Genomic DNA, 7,066 nt, shown 5'->3' with positions numbered 1-7,066 from the left:
TCGTCTGGCCCGTCATAATTTACACTTCAAACCCGTGCTCGTTTCCTACAAACGCCGCCCATAGTGATGCCATCGCGGACGCGCGCGCTGCTGCCCGACGCGCGTTTGTTTGCCCGAGCCGTGGATATTAATTGCCTTTGTTAAACGCATTAATGTCATTAGTTACGAAACGCAAACCCTTCTAGTGTACCAACGGGTGAAAAACGAACGAAAGGAAAAAAGTCGGGGAGCGGAGGAGGAGGAGTCGAGGTAGCGCGGAGGTAGCCGAGGGAGAAAGGGAAACGAATGAAAAGACGAAAAAAATCAGGCAGAAAGAGCGGAGAGAAATCACGAATATTTAGCGACGCCGGTAGAACCGAGGCAGAATTTTCTGCCGCATTAAATATTACTTCGCGTTAGCGCACGCTCGTAATTTTCCTTCGTTTCGTCGTACGAGCGTATCTTTCGCGGCGCATAACGAATCGTCTATGGCCGGCCGTTGGGCCGCGAGTTTCGCGGCTACGAAAAGCCTTCCTCTTTCTTCTCCTCCTTCTCCATCTTCATCTTCATTTCCTTCTTCTTCTTCTTCTTCTTCGCCTTCGCCTTCGCCTTCGCCTTCGCCATCGCCTTCGTCTGCCCTCTGCGTCATCCTTCTCCACCCTTCGCCAAGCACGACCACCGCTCCGCTATACTCCTTTTCACTACTACTACACGCTCTAAATTCGGTTTCAAGCGGCAGGCAAAAGAGTTCCCCGGCTGGCTGGTTCGTTCGTGCAGCGAAAAAAACTCGCGAAACGAAGCTTAAAGCGAGGCAAGCCGGACCGAGGGAGAGTAAGAGAGAGAGAGAGAGAGAGAGAGAGAGAGAGAGAGAGAGAGGAATGCATATGGCCAGACGGGACAGAGACACGCGAGAGCTCGTGTAACTTAACCTAACCCGCGGTTAGGCTCCCTTCCCGGGCTAGATACTTTCAATTTTGCCCGTCCCTTCGTCGTGTGACCCAAAAACCAGCCGGAAATTATCCTCCTCGTCCGACGAGACTCCAGTTCTGCATAATGTATGCCAAAGACGTCGACTTCGACTTGATCGCGAAACTCGTCGTTTCGTTTCGTGACTTACTAAAAGCGAAGAGAACAAAAAAAAGAAGAAGAAAAAAAAAAGAGGAAATTCAAACAAGATTTTCACGCTCGCCACGGTTTTTGGTTATTTTGGACGGACGGGGAAGTGAGAGGGAGAGAACAGAATTGCATTCGAGAAGCAATGTCGAGGGGGCCAGTGTCGCGATTTAAAGCGAAATAATTGCACCGCGTGGGCGAATGATTTAATTAGTTTGATTCATCGCCGCGCACACCCGGGATTGCCCGGCGAAAAACGCGGTCCCCGTGGCACGGGCAGGTTTTAATTTACTGGCCGTGTTTCACGCGCGATCATTTCCGCGATAATATTGCAACATTGTGGCCGCAACATAGTGGCCCGGCGCGATTAAATACCTGAGACATCAACGGGTAGACCTTCGCGGGATGTTATTACCGGGGAATCGTCGTTTCACGGGCCATAATTACTCCGGCGGCGCACACGGGTACCATTTGTTCGTAATAACTTCTTACGCCGAGTATCGTTGCCCGTGGTGGCTCTCTTCGCGGTGGTCGCCGCGACAAAGTTGCACGAGTTTCCCCAACGACGATTTCGGCCCGCGAACTGCCGGATCATTTTAATAAAAGTGAAACCAGCCGGACCACCGTCTCTTTGTCTCTAACGGTGTTTCCCCCTCGTAAACACAGCCGCCAAGTCGCGGCTAATAGCCGAACCAACCGCGCGGCACTTTTCCACGCAAACCTCCGTCACTGTGCCCGCCACCACGGAAGACAGGGGAAAAGAGTCTGGCGATTTCTCGTTTCCTTCGCAAAAACCTGAACCCTTTGAACGCTCGGCTGCCCCGCGTCGCTATCTGCCTCGACAAAGCGCGGGCTTCCTCGACTGCATCAGGAATTATTCGAGAACGCGTGGAGCGCGAGGCGTCCCTCGCGGCCCTGAGCTTACTATCTTCGCAGAGGAAGCGGAGAAGAACCGCGTCAACCGGGATGTCAATGAGTTGCCTAATTTCGCGCTGGGAAACGCGCGTCCTGCCCACGCGTCGCTTCTCCGCGTCGATGATTAAATGTCCCAGGCGTGCAGATTCGGCGTGGAGACGAGAGAGAACGTCGGCCGACAACCGGGCAATCGGTGTTCCAGCGATAAGATAGACGAACGCGTGGCTCGCGCCAATGGGACTACTAGCGAAAAGAAACGAGGGGGATAGAGAAGGAGCGAGGGAAAAGGATGAAAAAAATCAGCAGGCAAAATTCGGCCAATGCAGATTTCGCGCGAAATAACTTGCTCGCCGTCCGATTCATCCCACTCCGGTCGAGCAACCCTCACCACCACCGTGGCGTTGGCTCGCGCAACCCTGACGCGTCCCTCGCCGCACCGCCGCCTCCCCCTGTACCCTTCCCAAGCATCGGCATCGCCACCACCGCCGCCACCGCCGCCGCCGCCACCACCATCGTCTACTCTACCCCACTTTCGTGCCTCCTCCAATGTATTCCTGGCGTTTCGCACTGCAAGGTCAACAAACTTCTCCCCGATAAAAAATAAATGAAACGCAGGACTGTTTGAAATTGTAACAGTGGCAACCGAGGGAGATTGCTCCCGATACTTTAAAGAGGCACCGTCCCTTCGTTTCGTACCTCCCCTACGGAGCCACCGACAGCTTGTCATCTTATTCCACTTTTTCTTTTTCCCTTTCGTCTGCCGCCACTTTTCCTTCGACCGTCTTTTCGCCATCGGTTAAGGCGATTGTAGCCGGAGTCGCGAGACTTCTCGTTGGGGACCGGGAGGAACATCGGGAACGATATTACTTCACCGTGGGTAGGGCGGGATCCGGGTGATCTTTTAATAAAAAATTCTCCACCCTCGCGTGTCTTCGTCGGGCCTCAAAGGTCGCGGCGATTATGGATTATAAACGGCGACGCTCGAGTTTCGACGACGAAACTTCTCTCGCGAGGGGCCCACCGGTTTCGGTTTCGTTCGCCAGTGAATTCCGCGGTTGGTGCACAGACGCGTCGGCGACGGGGTGCGTTGGCGTGTGCTACGTAAGTGCCGCGGACTCGATGGATGTTTATGACGCTGTTGCGAGCCGTTGCCCCTACTTTTATCTCGTATAATAACCGCGGCCGCTTAATTACCAATAATCGAGTACGTCGATTGCCGGAGAAATCCGTTCCGCAGCGGCAAGAAAACCGGCGTTTCAGTCGTAAATAGCGCGGCCGGGTAAAAGTCGGGTGGCTCGTTAATGGGAAACGGTGCGCTTCCGAGAACCACCGACCACGGCCGGAGGAGGAATCGGTCGCTCGGACATGATGATAGAATAATGATTCTTTTCGACGAGAGGTGTTTGCCGATTCGGGTTCGCTATTAATTTCCCCGTTACCGAGCGATCTCGAGGATACATACAAATTACTCGAACGTTCGGTAAATTTGCTCGCAGGTGTTTAACGCGTTGAGATATGCGCGAGATACGACGCGGCAAGAATATACGCTCGATCGTCGACGTCGCATCTACGTTCGGATATACGTCGATGAGCGAATTTTCGCGTAGATAAACTCGACGAGTTTCATCCGTGAGACTCGAGAAACGTAACAAGTGTTCGGTGACCGCTCGGAGAACGGGGAAGCGTCGGAGCGTCCTGGTCGGACGGACCCTGTTCTACTGGCGGATCAACTGCTCTGGATGAGAATTAGCAAGAAGAATTACCGAAGAATCACCATAATTTCCCCGGCGGTAGGATGAAAACTCCGTCGAACGCGATCACCCGGTGCGACCCGTGGCTCTCGGCTCGACGAATCCTCGTATCGACGCAGCAACCGCGCGCCTCGTACAGGAAAAACGCGATTAATCCGTGGCAGGGGCGGGGGAAAAATCGGTCGTTTCCGCGAAGCAGCGGGGCGGGAAGAAAACTCGAAGGAACTGGGCAGGCGGACCGCGTAATCCCGCGATTACACGTTATTTTAATCCTCTCTGGTCGGCGTTGGTATCGACGCGTCGCTGCGTGCCGCGGCGGCGGATGTCGTAAAATTACGGCGGGCAGCGCGGCGCGTTAAAATCGAAAGATTCCGAACGGCTCGCCGCGGCGGCAGCCGTGCAACGCTGTCGGAAAATTATAACTCGTCACGCGAACCGCTAGCCGAGCGACGCGCCGCGACGCTTTAACGCACGCTCTTTCTAGAGCGGATTTAACGGGGCATGCTAGGTGGACCCGGCCGTTCGAACAAAAAGTGAATGGTAATACGCGACCGAGGATGCTATAATGGAGACCACGACCGATACACCAGCCAGCGTTCCTCGTGGTCCACTTTTTGCGAACGCCGTGGCCACGGCTCAACTTTTCAACTCTGTCAGCGTCCTCCCCACCCCGGTGTTAACGGCTGGCGCGCGCGTACAGCAATTGGTACGGAAAACCGTGTTATCTCGGTAATTAGCGAGCGTTCGAGACGTTAACGGGATATTCGTTTCGTTCGATGACTCGAAATTGGCATCGACGAGTCGCGCGCCGCGTAAAGGTGGCGGTGTTTCGAGAGAGACCGAGCGGTGGATACAGGTGGGATACGAGGACGATTGGGGGTTCGGAGGGGAAAAAATGGAAAGTCGCGAGCGCAGGTAAGTCGATCCGTGACAGAAAAATGATCGTATCCCGGTGATTAGCCGGCGCTAGGCGTTAACGTTGCTCGGAGCAGGTTTGGCGGGGCCTCGCGGCGCGGTGCGCGCTACGTGGAAGCGAGAGGGTAAAACGAGCGTGCGCGAGCGGCGACGGGCGAGCAGCGCGAGGAAAGGAGCGAGGCGAGTAGGCCGGGAGTTAGGTCGTACGCGGAGAAAGAGAGAAGCACCGGGTCCCGGCAAACAAGAAGCGAGCCGCAATGCATTCGCTCTACTCGCTAGATATAAATACGCGACAGAGGGCAAGGAACCAACCACGCCTGCACCGACAGCTACTGCCTAACGACACGGACACGCACACGCGGTCGCTCATTGTGATAAAGCAGAAGAAGGAGCAGGGAATAGGGATGGATAGAGCGAGCGGAGAGCCGAGAGAGAGAGAGAGACCGAGGGATGGAGGAGGAAGGACGCCCGTGGACGAGGGAAAAAGATGGGAAAAGATGGAGGGAAAGAGTGCGAGCGAGAACGAGAGCTGCCAGCAGGGAGAGTAGAATGGGGAGAGGGAGGAGATGGGCGAAAGAGAAAGAAGATGGAAAAAGTGAGAGAAAGAGAGAGGTGTGTAGGCTGGCTCCGAGGCTGCGTTCGTTCGTTCGTTCGTTCGTTCATGCGCCCATCCCGCGCGCTCGAAGTTGGGACGAATGTGGCCGGTCGAGTCTCTCTAGAAGACGCGGCCAAATATTGCATCCTCGGATAAATATAGGCGGGCACGGGTGCAGAGCCCGTTGCTGTTCTCTCTCGCCACGCTGCTAACGCGCGCACTTTTCTTCTCGGTTGCTCCTCTCTCGGTCGCTGTCTTTTGGGACGACGGCGCGCAGCCATCTAGCCACCAACGGCATTCCTCCTGCGGGGCTCTCTCTTTCCATGTGCGAGAGCGATCGTTAAATTCGTTTCGTGGCCGAGAACTTCGCCCGGCACGTTGCCCCGTTGCCTCTCCGTTCTTCCTCTCTTCTCGCTTTCCAACCTCTTTCCCCCCTTTTATTTTCCCTTCCTCCCTTTGTCTCCTCTTTCGCTCCGTTTCGCGTTTCGTTTCCTCCGGTTGTTCCGCTTCTTCGAGGAGGAGGAACGCCGGGGGGGCAAAACTTTCCGGCGGGTTTAGGACACGCGCGTATGGATACCGCAGGGCAAGCGCGCGCGCGCGCGCGCGCGATCGCGAATCAAGGGGTGAATTTCATTCGCGGAATACAAAAGTTTCTAGACTGCTGCCGCGCGAGTACGGAGCGGCCGGTGTTCGTGCTCCTCGGAGAAAAGTCCGCAGCCCGTTCGAACCGTGGCGTTATCATGCCGCCGCCCGCCGCCGCCACCGCTGCCGCCGCCGCTGCTGCGCGCACAATCTCGAACGATAACTCGCAATCGGGTCAGCACAACGGTGCATTGTGAGTAACAGCGAACGCTACAATAACGCGAGATCTCGTCCACCGTTTCGCTACAACTTTATGCAAATCCTATCCTGCGGGAAAGACCGCGACCCTTCTAAATCTCACCCCCCGCCCGTTGGTCCAACCACCGAAAATAAAAGAAGAACAGAAAAAAAAGAGAAAACTGTCTCAGAGTCCAGCACCTACATCCGTAGATACGTAGTATACGTACCCCTAATCGAAACGGGTTCTTTCATCGCGGTCGATCCAGCGCGCGCGTCTCGATCCAACGCACCAGCCAGCCGTGGGGCTTTGTTTTCGCACGGAGCATAATCTTGGGATGTGCGGCGGGTGGTGGGTGCCGAGAGCGTGTCGCTGGTGGTGCACGTGGCCACGGGCATAGTCAGTGAAAATCATCGTGCGCGAACATTGGGTGGCGGGAAACGTGCGTGATAGAGAACGGCGGAGGGGTAGATGGGCCACGACGGAGGGAGGCCCTAATCAAGCTAGGCGGCGTGAAAGCTAACCTAACGTTGCGACGTCGGTAGCGTACGAGGGGGCTGGAGGGGGACGTGTGCGCTGGCAGCCCCTCCGCATCCCCCTGCGTCCGTCGGCCACCCCCTCGACGCCCCCGCGACGAGGCGGCGGCCGGAGACAGTGCACAGACAGAGAGAAGAGACGGTTATCGCGGAAGTTCGGCAATTATAGGTGCCGAGTCGCGTTTTTTTTCCACGACTGATATTGATTTGGGAGAGGCAGTTCGTATTCGTGGCACGAGCATACCTTGTGACTCGCACAGGCGGCCGGCAGCGCGATGCATCACGGCGCACCGCGCATCGAGGGGTACATCAGGCACACAGGGAGCGAGGAGACGAACAGAGGAGGGAAAGCAGAGAGAGCGAGGGGGAGGATAAGGCGACTGGAGAAACCCCCACCCTGTACAATTCTCTCCGCCAAAACTTCTCCCACCGCGACCACTAC

This window comes from Xylocopa sonorina, chromosome 6 (assembly GCF_050948175.1).
Source record: "Xylocopa sonorina isolate GNS202 chromosome 6, iyXylSono1_principal, whole genome shotgun sequence".
Taxonomy (NCBI): domain Eukaryota; kingdom Metazoa; phylum Arthropoda; class Insecta; order Hymenoptera; family Apidae; genus Xylocopa; species Xylocopa sonorina.
Note: the sequence above shows the minus strand (reverse complement) of the source record.